The sequence below is a fragment of the Herpailurus yagouaroundi genome, unplaced genomic scaffold, assembly GCF_014898765.1.
Source record: "Herpailurus yagouaroundi ecotype Mexico unplaced genomic scaffold, PumYag 180, whole genome shotgun sequence".
Classification (NCBI taxonomy): Eukaryota; Metazoa; Chordata; class Mammalia; order Carnivora; family Felidae; genus Herpailurus; species Herpailurus yagouaroundi.
This window is the reverse complement of record NW_024412411.1, coordinates 10,408,381-10,420,625: the sequence shown is the minus strand read 5'-3', so window position 1 is coordinate 10,420,625 and position 12,245 is coordinate 10,408,381. Positions and strand designations below refer to the sequence as shown.

The 12,245-nt window shown below is 41.5% G+C and overlaps 1 protein-coding gene across 4 annotated transcripts in view; it reads left to right on the top strand.

The window, feature by feature from the left end:
- The window catches only part of TENM4 (teneurin transmembrane protein 4), a 2,953,639-nt gene that overhangs the window by 387,624 nt on the left and 2,553,770 nt on the right, over positions 1 to 12,245 (top strand). For all 4 annotated transcript variants that reach the window (XM_040489711.1, XM_040489706.1, XM_040489709.1 and 1 more), the window contains exon 2: positions 888 to 1,084. The gene's annotated coding sequence lies outside the window, so the exon portion shown is untranslated. The remainder of the gene's footprint in view (positions 1 to 887; positions 1,085 to 12,245) is intronic.

Genomic DNA, 12,245 nt, shown 5'->3' with positions numbered 1-12,245 from the left:
TAGTCCGTAATTATAGTTCATGACGTGCACTGAGAACTCATTGTGTGGCAGACAGTGGGCTAGGGATTGAGAGATCAAAGACAAAAGAAAAGCAGTAAGATTATTGCAATAGAATTCACGTGCAATAATGAGATATGTAGAAGATACTTTAAGGTCAAAAAGAAAGGAGAATCCAGTGAGAAAATGGTTATTTTAGGGATAAGTGGTTGCCCTTGATACTTCTTGTTAAGTCTTTTCATAATCCTTATTTTAATAATATCTTTAACTCTTTCTGGAAGGTTGTTTTCCAAGTTTGAGAAAGTCAGTCATTCAGGTTTTTTTCTTCCACTGAATCTCATGGCAATAATCTTACTCATTTAAGTGTTACAACCCCAGAAGTATAAAAAGATAAAGACCTGAATGACTAATACTGATAGGAAGTTGTCTATCATCGTCTTCTCATGACAGGGCCCAGGCTTGCCTTACAGAAGGTAGTAGCTTCTTTCGGTAAAGAATTGTTTGGTGATTGAAACTATTGGAGGATATAATTAAAATGCTATTCTAAGGGAGACATATGATCGATATAGGGAAATATGCAGATATATGAATACACACACACAAATACACATATACACGCAGTCACTTCTCACGATTTGCTGTAGTTTTGTGCTATAGTTACCACAAATATTAAACTAGCAAACAGTAAATGAATGCTCCTAGGAAAAATACAGGGTTCTGTTTTGTGAGCCTCCGGTCACACATCTTTGTCAACTGATTAATATATAACCTTGTAGTATGCATGAAGACACGGTATATATTGTTGATTTGTTAACACTGAACTCACAGTCAACACCACTGTAACTCATGCCTGAACAAAGCTTATATAACTTATCTATTTTCTCCATTAGGCACATCACAGCCTTGACAGCACTTTTGCACTACACTCGGGGCCATTTTAAACAGTGAAATCACCAGTAAAAAGCACAAAACTGAGAAAAACATGGCACTAAATAGACCATGAAAAGGACACACTTGTTTCCAGAGTGAGTGCTGAAGCAAAGCAGAAACTGCCTTGTTGGACCTACACTGGGAACAGACTCACCAGGTAACTCAAAATTCTCACCACACTGAGCATGTCTACAAATGATTGAAAGTCCCACATGTTTAATTGGGGATTACACGTATATTTTAGTACACACATTTGTAAACACAGAATCCACGAGGAATGAGGATAGACACGTTTTTCTATACATATCACTTAAAATTATTTAAAATATAGTGATAGCCTCAGTGAGAGCAATATATACCCCCAACACACACACTAGAGAATATTTTATTTTCTCTTTTAGGCATATTTCATTCAGAAAGAATTGGCTTATAGGAGCTCAATCCCCAATTGTATTTACAGTAAGTAAGAGAGTGCTCTGATATAGTCAAGGATATTGCTCAAACTCACTGGCTCTGGCTGACAATCCCATTTGAGCTTTTTAACACTTACCAACTCTCTAAGGTATTCTATAACTTAAAGAGGGAAAAGTTAAGTAACTCTTGGCTGGTATAATGTAGAGTTTGTTTTTTTTAATTTTTTTTTATTTTATTGTTATGTTATTTTTAGAAAGAGAGCATGGAAAGAGGGCAGAGGGCCAGAGGGGGAGCAAGATAATCATTTTTATTTTTTTAATGTTTATTTTTGACAGAGAGACAGAACATGAGCGGGGGAGGGGCAGAGAGAGAGGGAGACATAATCTGAAGCAGGCTGCAGGCTCTGAGCTGTCAGCACAGAGCCCCACGCGGGGCTTGAACTCACAGACCGCAAGATCATGACCTCAGCCAAAGTCAGGCTCTCAACTGACTGAGCCACCCAGGCACCCCGGAGAGCAAGATAATCTTAAACAGCCTCCATACTCAGTTCAGAGATGGATGCAGGCTCAATCCCATGACCTTGCGATCATGACCTGAGCCCAAATCAAGAGTTAGATTTTCAACCAACTCAGCCACCCAGGAACCCCTGGAATTTTGTTTTGTGGAATTTGACTTGTGTCTTAACTCCCAATCTGCTCTCAGTATCAAAGTATTAAAAACTATAAAGCAAAGGAAGACAGTTCAATCAACGTAGAGGGTATTTGGGTTTTTGTTGTTGTTTTAATCAAAACTTTAAGGGAATAGACTAGGATTATTCAGTGCTGACTCTATCACTTACTGAACTATTACTGTGTAACAAAGCATTCCCAACTTCAGTGACTGAAAGCACTAACTGCTTATTCTTATGCACATGTCTTCCCATTGGTCGGGGGTTCCTCCGGGCTCTGGGCACCTCTGCTTCAGGGTGAGGTAGCTGAAGCTGCTCTGCCTCCAGATGCAGGTCAAGGGTCAGAAGAAGTGGCTCTGCCCCACAACACTCTCATGTTCGGGGAATCCAGGGACAGGAGAGAGGTACAAAAGGAAAAGCAGAAATACCCAAAGCCTCTTAAGGACTAGGCTTGGTTGGATTTGTCACACTATCACTTCTATTCTCATTCCACAGGCCAAAGTAAGTCACAGGGCACAACCCAAAGTTAAACAGTAAGGAACTATACTCTTCCTCTTGAGTAGGGGCTATTAGGAAATTACATGGCAAAGGGTATGGCTACAGGGAGGGAGAAGGCATTGGAGCCATTAATTCAATCTACTACACCTGCTATATGTTTGGCACTAAGCTCATACTGCTTAATAGGCCTTAACAGATGTGATACATTTTTCCTCCCTCCCCCACCTCTTTGTCTCTCCCTCTCTGGTAATTATGTTTATTACCCAATAATATAATGAGGATACTGAGGATTAGAGGGTCAAATTTAAATCCCTCAAAGTTTCTCAGTAAGTGAGAGAGCCAGCTTTCATAGAAAGGATCACAGGGCTTTAGACTTGAGCTCTTTTTGTTTTTAAGTTTTTTTTTTTTAATGTTTTATTTTTGAGAGAAAGGAACAGAGCATGAGTGGGGAAGGGGCAGGGAGAGAGAGGGAGGGATACCCGAAATAAGAAGCAGGCTCCAGGCTGTCAGCACAGCGGCAGATGTGGGTCTTGAACCCATGAACCATGAGATCATGACCTAAACTGACTTCCCACGCTTGACTGAGCCATCAATGTGTCCCTAGATTTGAGCTCTTAAGCGCAGCACTATTTTGTTGAAAGAGATGCCTAGTACCCACTAGGACCAGAAATCAATGCCACATTTGCCTTTCTTCCAAGCTCATGCTTATCACACCATAACACATGTATTATATAAAAGAGAAACCTTCATGGAAAAAGCTTACATGCTAACACAACAGATTTCTTCCTCTCTTTCTCTCATAACCTATACCTAATGTGCCAGAATATCTTCACCTTTCTAATATACTTAAAATACGTCAATAATCAGTTGCTTCTCATCATTTCCATGCTATTACCATGGTCCAAGCCACCACCTTCTTCCTTGAGTATGACTGCAGTAACTAACTTCCTAACACCTCTCCCTGCTTATACCCTGCCTAAAACCCAGATATATGGTCAAGACAGCAGCCAGAGTATTACTTTTAATAAGAACTAATTTTTGCTCCGAGCACCTAGGTGGCTCAGTTGGTTGAGTGTCTGACTTGAGCTCAGGTCATGTTATCACCAGTTATGAGTTCCAGCCCTGCATCAGGCTCTGTGCTGACAGCTCAGAGCCAGGAGCCTGCTTCGAATTCTCTCTCCCTGTCTCTCTGCCCTCCCCTTCATGCTTGCGCTATCTTGCTCGCTCTGAATCTCAAAAATAAATAAACATTAATAAAACTCTAATTTTTGCTCAACACCCTGTAATGGGTACTTAGAGTACTTAGAGTAAAATCCAGTTTCCTTTCAATAGCTTGCAAGGCCCTCTTAACCAGATCTATTCACCTCTCCATCCCTCATTTGCCTCCATTCCTCTCCTTCTACTTTCTCCATCATTCCCTCTACTGCAGCCACACTGGTTGCCCTGTTGTTTCTCCAAAAAGTCAGGCAGGGGCCAATCTGAAAACTTAAGGTTGCACTAGAATTCTCTGGATCAATCTTCACAGAAATAGGTTTCTAGTTAGCTCCCTTATCTCTTTAAATTGTTTGCGTAAATGTCAGTGAACCTACCTTGAACACCCAATTTAAAATCACAAACTGCCTCCTGCCCTGCTCTGCATCAGCTTCCATCCTGCTATCCCCAATCCCTTTACCCTGCTATACTTTTTCTTTTCTGCCTAACACTTTTAATCTTATATTATGTAATACAACTGCCTATTATGATTATTGTTTACTGTCTATCACCCAATGTTAGGATATAAACTCACGGGGCGCCTGGGTGGCGCAGTCGGTTAAGCGTCCGACTTCAGCCACGTCACGATCTCGTGGTCTGTGAGTTCGAGCCCCGTGTCAGGCTCTGGGCTGATGGCTCAGAGCCTGGAGCCTGTTTCCGATTCTGTGTCTCCCTCTCTCTCTGCCCCTCCCCCGTTCATGCTCTGTCTCTCTCTGTCCCCCCCAAAATAAATAAACGTTGAAAAAAATTTTTGAAAAAAAAAAAAGAATATAAACTCAAGAAGCCAGCTTTAGTCTATGTTGTTCACTGTTGTATCCTAATACCAAGAAGTGTCTCCGGAACATAGCAGGCAATCAATAAACATTTGTTGAAACAATGAATGAACTGCCCACTGAGGCAGAGTTTCCATAGTGTACAAACTTTGGAAAAAGACCAACGTGATTGTGTAATGAATGCAAGATCTACATTCGTTACCTTTGTGACTTTGAGCAAATTAATGTTTAAGAGCCTCAGTTTTCTCTGAAATGATATGCAGACTGTTAAGGTCTCATGATACAACCCTTATTTTTGACAGTTTCATGGTTAATTGGAATTCCAACCTGTGGCCTCTGGAGTGCAGCCAATAACTGAGAATTTACAAAAAGAGGGACAATGTAGAGTTTCTGACCACATGGATTTCAACTACATTTTCTGCATTCATTTTTCTTAAAATGGAGAACTGCCGTTTATAATGAGCCTTCCTCCTCCTTCCTCCACCTGTAGCCAGTTATTCTTTCTCAGTGCAAGTGTGTGACACACTTACTTCGGTAATTGCTAGTAGTCACTGGAGGTGGTAGAGAAAGAGGGGTGGGTAAGTTGACTTTTAGTCTGTTTCACTGCTGCCATTCCTTGATTGGCCTCATAGGTGGGGAGGGGAGAGCAAGAGCATCATACACTCTCTGTTCCCCAAAGTGGCTTCAAAACAGAATTTTACTTTATCACAGTTCTAGGGGCAAGACATGTGAGATCAAGGTGTTGGCAGGGTTGTGCTTTTGTTTTATTTTTATTTCAGTTTTTATTTGAGGCCTGTCTGCTTGTAGATGGCTTTCTTCTCCCTGTGTCTTCAGATGATCTTGTGTGTGTGCTCATATTTGTCTCTGAGTTTATTCTTCCTATAAGAACACCAGTCATAAAGGATCAGGGCCAAGTCTAATGATCTCATTTCATTTTAATTACCTTTGTAAAGGCTCTTTCTACAGGTACAGTCACATTCTGAGGTACTGGGGTTAGGATTTTATATGGATGGTGGGAAGACACATGGGGACCATAACTGGGAGTCATGAATGAAGAGCACAATAAATCTATTATTTATGTTTGTCAGAGATGCCTTCTTAACATTTTTTTCTTTTGGTCTGACAAGTAGAACCATATTTCGACTATAAAGGTAAAGTTACTAGGATGATCCAGCCATTCAAAATGAAAAATAGCCACATGGAGTAAAAGTAGGTGTATAGGTATGTGGTCTGGGGTCAGTGTTCAGTGTTCACTAAAAACTAAAATGCACTACTTCAAGGTCTATCACACACAACCATTTTCAAAATTTCAAAAATGAATAAATAGCAATTCTAACTGTGAAGTAATAGCAAGAATTCTTATTGCTAACCTCTTCTGTCACAAATCTGTCACAAATATAATAGTTTCTGGGCACCTTCGTGGCTCAGTTGGTTAAGCCTCTAACTCCTGATATTAGCTCAGGTTTTGATCCCAAGGTCGGGGGATCAAGCCCCGAGTTGGGCTCTGTGCTGAGCATCAGGCTTGCTTGAGATTCTCTCTCTCTCTCTCTCTCTCTCTCTCTATCTGCCCCCTTCCACTCGTGCACTTTCTCTCCCTCAAAATAAATAAAAATTTTAGAAAAGCAAATATAATTATTTGTCTTCTGCATAATCTGTTTCCCAGTTTGAGTTTTATCTCATATTGCCAAAATCAGTAAAATTAGTATTTCCTTGAATACCTAAGTGTGTTTGCAATTGAGTCTGTTCTCTTGTTTTTACCAGTATTACATATTGGTTAGCTAATGATCAAATAGTGAAACTATTGCAGGAAGCCCATAAACTCCCTTCCAGACTGACACCAGATCTTTATCTGGAACAATACTTTCTGGATTCATCTTTTCAACTCATTTTCCAAGGATTGTAAAGCTTGGCCTTATGATTCTATCTGGGTAATTCCAATCTATTATTCTTCCTAATTTAGTTGAATTCCCTAATCCACAAGCAAAAGTTAGAACCCAGGAATCTTGCTGTTACTTAGCATTTTTTAAAATGCATAATTAGAACAGAACGGAGTTGCCGGAGCCAAGCGCAGACGAAAGGCCCACGGAAGAGGGTAGGAAGGGCAGCGAGGCGGTGCGCGCTCCACGGACTGGTGGGAGGGAGCCAGGGCGGAGGGGCGGCTCACCAGCCAAGCAGAGCACCCGAGTCTGGCTTGCAAAAAGCGGAGGGGCCTGACGGACTGTGTTCCGACAGCAAGCGCGACTTAGCGGCTGGGAGGTCATAAGTTAACAGCTCTGCTCAGAAAGCGGGAAGGCTCGAGGACAAAGGGAAGGAGAGCTGCTGAGCCCCCTGACGACAGAGCTCAGTTTGGTGGGGAACAAAGGCGCTCGCCAGCACCATCTTCCCCGCCCATCCCCCAGCCAAAATCCCGAAGAGAACCAGTTCCTGCCAGGGAATTTGCTCGCTCCGCGCAAACACCCAACTCTGCGCTTCTGCGGAGCCAAACCTCCGGCAGCAGATCTGACTCCCTCCTGCTGCCACAGGGCCCCTCCTGAAGTGGATCACCTAAGGAGAAGCAAGCTAAGCCTGCCCCTCCTGCCCCTGTGCACCTTGCCTACCCACCCCAGCTAAGACGCCAGATCCCCAGCATCACAAGCCTGGCAGTGTGCAAGTAGCCCAGACAGGCCACCCCACCCCACAGTGAATCCCGCCCCTAGGAGAGGGGAAGAGAAGGCACACACCAGTCTGACTGTGGCCCCAGCGGTGGGCTGGGGGCAGACATCAGGTCTGACTGCGGCTCCGCCCACCAACTCCAATTATACACCACAGCACAGCACAGGGGAAGTGCCCTGAAGGTCCTCACCACGCCAGGGACTATCCAAAATGACCAAGCGGAAGAATTCCCCTCAGAAGAATCTCCAGGAAATAACAACAGCTAATGAGCTGATCAAAAAGGATTTAAATAATAGAAAGTGAATTTAGAATAATAGTCATAAAACTAATCGCTGGGCTTGAAAACAGTATAGCTGACAGCAGAGAATCTCTTGCTACAGAGATCAAGGGAATAAGGAACAGTCACGAGGAGCTGAAAAACGCTTTAAACGAAATGCATAACAAAATGGAAACCACCACGGCTCGGATTGAAGAGGCAGAGGAGAGAATAGGTGACTAGAAGATAAAGTTATGGAAAAAGAGGAAGCTGAGAAAAAGAGAGATAAAAAAATCCAGGAGTATGAGGGGAAAATTAGAGAACTAAGTGATACACTAAAAAGAAATAATATACGCATAATTGGTATCCCAGAGGAGGAAGAGAGAGGGAAAGGTGCTGAAGGGGTACTTGAAGAAATAATAGCTGAGAACTTCCCTGAACTGGGGAAGGAAAAAGGCATTGAAATCCAAGAGGCACAGAGAACTCCCTTCAGACGTAACTTGAATCGATCTTCTGCACGACATATCATAGTGAAACTGGCAAAATACAAGGATAAAGAGAAAATTCTGAAAGCAGCAAGAGGTAAATGTGCCCTCACATATAAAGGGAGACCTATAAGACTCGTGACTGATCTCTCTTTTGAAACTTGGCAGGTCAGAAAGAGTTGGCACGAGATTTTCAGTGTGCTAGACAGAAAAAATATGCAGCCGAGAATCCTTTATCCAGCAAGTCTGTCATTTAGAATAGAAGGAGAGATAGAGGTCTTCCCAAACAAACAAAAACTGAAGGAATTTGTCACCACTAAACCGGCCCTACAAGAGATCCTAAGGGGGACCCTGTGAGACAAAGTACCAGAGACATCATACAAGCATAAAACATACAGACATCACAATGACTCTAAACCCATATCTTTCTATAATAACACTGAATGTAAATGGATTAAATGCGCCAACCAAAAGACATAGGGTATCAGAATGGATAAAAAAACAAGACCCATCTATTTGCTGTCTACAAGAGACTCATTTTAGACCTGAGGACACCTTTAGATTGAGAGTGAGGGGATGGAGAACTATTTATCATGCTACTGGAAGCCAAAAGAAAGCTGGAGTAGCCATACTTCTATCAGACAAACTAGACTTTAAATTAAAGGCTGTAACAAGAGATGAAGAAGGACATTATATAATAGTGACAGGGTCTATCCATCAGGAAGAGCTAACAATTATAAATGTCTATGCGCCGAATACCGGAGCGCCCAAATATATAAAACAATTACTCTTAAACACAAGCAACCTTATTGATAAGAATGTGGTCATTGCAGGGGACTTTAACACCCCACTTACAGAAATGGATAGATCATCTAGACACACGGTCAATAAAGAAACAAGGGCCCTGAATGAGACATTGGATCAGATGGACTTGACAGATATATTTAGAACTCTGCATCCCAAAGCAACAGAATATACTTTCTTCTCGAGTGCACATGGAACATTCTCCAAGATAGATCATATACTGGGTCACAAAACAGCCCTTCATAAGTTTACAAGAACTGAAATCATACCATGCATACTTTCAGACCACAATGCTATGAAGCTTGAAATCAACCACAGAAAAAAGTCTGGAAAACCTCCCAAAGCATGGAGGTTAAAGAACACCCTACTAACGAATGAGTGGGTCAACCAGGCAATTAGAGAAGAAATTAAAAAATATATGGAAACAAACGAAAATGAAAATACAACAATCCAAACGCTTTGGGACGCAGCGAAGGCAGTCCTGATAGGAAAATACATTGCAATCCAGGCCTATCTCAAGAAACAAGAAAAATCCCAAATACAAAATCTAACAGCACACCTAAAGGAAATAGAAGCAGAACAGCAAAGGCAGCCTAAACCCAGCAGAAGAAGAGAAATAATAAAGATCAGAGCAGAAATAAACAATATAGAATCTAAAAAAACTGTAGAGCAGATCAACGAAACCAAGAGTTGGTTTTTTTAAAAAATAAACAAAATTGACAAACCTCTAGCCAGGCTTCTCAAAAAGAAAAGGGAGATGACCCAAATAGATAAAATCATGAATGAAAATGGAATGATTACAACCAATCCCTCAGAGATACAAACAATTATCAGGGAATACTATGAAAAATTATATGGCAACAAATTGGACAACCTGGAAGAAATGGACAAATTCCTGAACACCCACACTCTTCCAAAACTCAATCAGGAGGAAATAGAAAGCTTGAACAGACCCATCACCAGCAAAGAAATTGAATCGGTTATCAAAAATCTCCCAAGAGAGTCCAGGACCAGATGGCTTCCCAGGGGAGTTCTACCAGACGTTTAAAGCAGAGATAATACCTATTCTCAAGCTATTCCAAGAAATAGAAAGGGAAGGAAAACTTCCAGACTCATTCTATGAAGCCAGTATGACTTTGATTCCTAAACCAGACAGAGACCCAGTAAAAAAAGAGAACTACAGGCCAATATCCCTGATGAATATGGATGCAAAAATTCTCAATAAGATACTAGCAAATCGAATTCAACGGCATATAAAAAGAATTATTCACCATGATCAAGTGGGATTCATTCCTGGGATGCAGGGTTGGTTCAACATTTGCAAATCAATCCACGTGATACATCACATTAACAACAAAAAAAGAGAAAAACCATATGATCCTGTCAATCGATGCAGAAAAGGCCTTTGACAAAATCCAGCACCCTTTCTTAATCAAAACCCTTGAGAAAGTCGGGAAAGAAGGAACATACTTAAAGATCATCAAAGCCATTTATGAAAAGCCCACAGCTAACATCATCCTCAACGGGGAAAAACTGAGAGCTTTTTCCCTGAGATCAGGAACACGACAGGGATGCCCACTCTCACCGCTGTTGTTTAACATAGTGCTGGAAGTTCTAGCATCAGCAATCAGACAACAAAAGGAAATCAAAGGCATCAAAATTGGCAGAGATGAAGTCAAGCTTTCGCTTTTTGCAGATGACTTGATATTATACATGGAAAATCCGATAGACTCCACCAAAAGTCTGCTAGAACTGATACATGAATTCAGCAAAGTTGCAGGATACAAAATCAATATACAGAAATCAGTTGCATTCTCATACACTAACAATGAAGCAACAGAAAGACAAATAAGGAAACTGATCCCATTCACAATTGCACCAAGAAGCATAAAATACCTAGGAATAAATCTAACCAAAGATGTAAAGGATCTGTATGCTGAAAACTATAGAAAGCTTATGAAGGTAATTGAAGAAGATTTAAAGAAATGGAAAGACATTCCCTGCTCATGGATTGGAAGAATAAATATTGTCAAAATGTCAATACTACCCACAGCTATCTACACATTCAATGCAATCCCAATCAAAATGGCACCAGCATTCTTCTCGAAACTAGGACAAGCAATCCTAAAATTCATATGGAACCACAAAAGGCCCCGAATAGCCAAAGCAATTTTGAAGGAGAAGACCAAAGCAGGAGGCATCACAATCCCAGACTTTAGCCTCTACTACAAAGCTGTCATCATCAAGACAGCATGGTATTGGCACAAAAACAGACACATAGACCAATGGAATAGAATAGAAACCCCAGAACTAGACCCACAAACGTATGGCCAACTCATCTTTGACAAAGCAGGAAAGAACATCCAATGGAAAAAAGACAGTCTCTTTAACAAATGGTGCTGGGAGAACTGGACAGCAACATGCAGAAGGTTGACACTAGACCACTTTCTCACACCATTCACAAAAATAAACTCAAAATGGATCAAGGACCTGAATGTGAGACAGGAAACCATCAAAACCTTAGAGGAGAAAGCAGGAAAAGACCTCTCTGACCTCAGCCGTAGCAATCTCTTACTCGACACATCCCCAAAGGCAAGGGAATTAAAAGCAAAAGTGAATTACTGGGACCTTATGAAGATAAAAAGCTTCTGCACAGCAAAGGAAACAACCAACAAAACTAAAAGGCAACCAATGGAATGGGAAAAGATATTTGCAAATGACATATCGGACAAAGGGCTAGTCTCCAAAATCTATAAAGAGCTCACCAAACTCCACACCCGAAAATCAAATAACCCAGTGAAGAAATGGGCGGAAAACATGAATAGACTCTTCTCTAAAGAAGACATCCAGATGGCCAACAGGCACATGAAAAGATGTTCAGCGTCGCTCCTTATCAGGGAAATACAAATCAAAACCACACTCAGGTATCACCTCACGCCAGTCCGAGTGGCCAAAATGAACAAATCAGGAGACTATAGATGCTGGAGAGGATGTGGAGAAACTGGAACCCTCTTGCACTGTTGGTGGGAATGCAAATTGGTGCAGCCGCTCTGGAAAGCAGTGTGGAGGTTCCTCAGAAAATTAAAAATAGACCTACCCTATGACCCAGCAATAGCACTGCTAGGAATTTATCCAAGGGACACAGGAGTACTGATGCATAGGGGCACTTGTACCCCAATGTTCATAGCAGCACTCTCAACAATAGCCAAATTATGGAAAGAGCCTAAATGTCCATCAACTGATGAATGGATAAAGAAATGGTGGTTTATATACACAATGGAATACTACGTGGCAATGAGAAAAAATGAAATATGGCCTTTTGTAGCAACGTGGATGGAACTGGAGAGTGTGATGCTAAGTGAAATAAGCCATACAGAGAAAGACAGATACCATATGGTTTCACTCTTATGTGGATCCTGAGAAACTTAACAGGAACCCATGGGGGAGGGGAAGGGAAAAAAAAAAAAGAGGTTAGAGTGGGAGAGAGCCAAAGCATAAGAGACTGTTGAGAACTGAGA